Below are 2,297 nucleotides of genomic sequence, written 5' to 3' on the forward strand. Positions count from 1 at the left end.
TCAGTAATAAATTCACGTGCTACGTGACGCCAAACCAGGCTCATAAAGAGTGTGGCACACTCGCCGCTATGGCTACTAGTGCTGCTGACTGACACATGCACGTTGAAATTGACATATACACCCGATAAAGTGGCTACGGGGATAGCTGTCGTGGCAGCTCAGTGGTTGAGCATCGAACGCGTTATTCAAAGGTTGCAGGTTTGGAACCTGCCCACGGCAAGTTATCTTTTCACCCACTTTTCTTTCTTCTCAATTATAATACAAGTGGCCTAATAACTTCCCCGATACCTTCATTGGCATTATTTTCTGTTAGATCTCATTAATATTGTTTAGAACACGAAGAACGAGCCCTGAAGTATACACTTGCTTTCCTTATTCTTTAACGAGGGTGTCGTACTGGCAGACTTGGTGCCTCTAGGTTGTATACGTGGGACTATTGGTCAGCTGCCAGTTAGTAATCAGTTCACATGCTACGTGACACCAAAAGAGGCCCATAAAGAGTGTGCAACACTCACCGCCATGGCTACTAGTGGCGCTGCCTCACACTCCCACATTTGAAGTGACATAGATACCCAATAAAGTGGCTGGGGGGATAGCTGTCGTGGTAGCTCAGTGGTAGAGCATCGAACATGTTATTCGAAGATCGCAGGTTTGAATCCTGCTCACGGCAAGTTATCTTTTCACCCACTTTTCTTTCTTCACATTTACATTACAATTGGCCTAATAACGTCCCCTATACCTTTCTTGGCATTATTGTCTGGTAAATCCCATTATTATTGCGTAAAACACGAAAAACGATTGCTTAAGTATACACTTGTTTCCCTTATTCATTAACGACAGTCTCGTACTGGAAGATTGGTGCCTCTAGGTTGTATACGGGGAACTATTGGTCAGCTGCCAGTTAATAATAAGTTCACGTGCTATGTGACGCAAAAACAGGCTCATAAAGTGTGTGCAACAATCCCCGCCATGGCTACTAGTGCTGCTGACTGACACACGCACGTTGCAATTGACATATATACCCGATAAAGTGGCTTGGGGGATAATTGTCGTGATAGCTCAGTGGTAGAGCATCAAACGCGTTATTCAAAGGTCGCAGGTTTGGATCCTGCCGACGGCAAGTTATGTTTTCACCCACTTTTCTTTTTTCTCATTTATAATACAATTGACCTAATAACTTCCCCTATACCTTACTTGGCATTATTGTCTGTTAGCTCCCAATATTATTGTGTAAAACACAAAAAACGAGCCCTTAAGTATACACTTATTTTCCTTATTCTTTAACGAGGGTCTCATACTGGCAGACTTGGTGCCTCTAGGTTGTATACGGGGAATTATTGGTCAGCTGCCAGTTTGTAATAAGTTCACGTGCAACGTGACACCCAAACAGGCTCATAAAGAGTGTGCCACATTCGCCGCCACGGCTACTAGTGGCGCTGATTTACACTCCCACGTTTAAATTGACATAGATACCCAATAAAGTGGCTGGGGGGATAGCTGTCGTGGTAGCTCAGTGGTAGCGCATCGAACTCGTTATATGAAGGCCACAGGTTCGGAACCTGCCCACGGCAAGTTATGTTTTCACACACTTTTCCTTCTTCTCATTTATAATTCAATTGGCCTAATAACTTCCCCTATACCTTACATGGCATTACTGTCTGTTAGATCCCATTAATATTGTGTAAAACACAAAAAAACGAGCCCTTAAGTATACACTTGTTTTCCTTATTCTTTAACGAGGGTCTCGTACTGGCAGACTTGGTGCCTCTAGGTAGTATACGGGGAATTATTGGTCAGCTGCCAGTTTGTAATAAGTTCACGTGCTATGTGACGCAAAAACAGGCTCATAAAGTGTGTGCAACAATCCCCGCCATGGCTACTAGTGCTGCTGACTGACACACGCACGTTGCAATTGACATATATACCCAATAAAGTGGCTGGGGGGATAGCTGTCGTGGTAGCTCAGTGGTAGAGCATCGGACGCGTTAATCGAAGGTCGCAGGTTTGGATCCTGCCCACGGCAAGTTATCTTTTCCCCCACTTTTCTTTTTCTCATTCAAATTACGATTGGCCTAATAACTTTCCCTATACCTTCCTGGGCATAATTGTCCGTTATATCGCATTATTTTGTGTAAAACACGAAAAATGAGCTCTTAAATATACACTTGTTTCCATTATCCAAAACAAGGGTCTCGTACTGGCAGACTTGGTGCCTCTAGGTTTTAGTCGGGGACTATTGGTGAGCTGCCAGTCAGTAACATGTTCACGTGCTACGTGACGCCAAAACAGGCTCATAA

At 44.0% G+C, this 2,297-nt stretch overlaps 1 non-coding gene across 1 annotated transcript; it reads left to right on the forward strand.

Annotated features, from left to right (window-relative positions):
* Positions 1–598: 598 nt before the first annotated feature.
* On the forward strand, positions 599–670 carry TRNAT-UGU (transfer RNA threonine (anticodon UGU)). The gene has a single exon. It is a non-coding gene; the product is annotated as a tRNA-Thr (tRNA).
* Positions 671–2,297: the final 1,627 nt, after the last annotated feature.

The sequence above is a fragment of the Rhipicephalus microplus genome, chromosome X (genome assembly GCF_043290135.1).
Source record: "Rhipicephalus microplus isolate Deutch F79 chromosome X, USDA_Rmic, whole genome shotgun sequence".
Taxonomy (NCBI): Eukaryota; Metazoa; Arthropoda; class Arachnida; order Ixodida; family Ixodidae; genus Rhipicephalus; species Rhipicephalus microplus.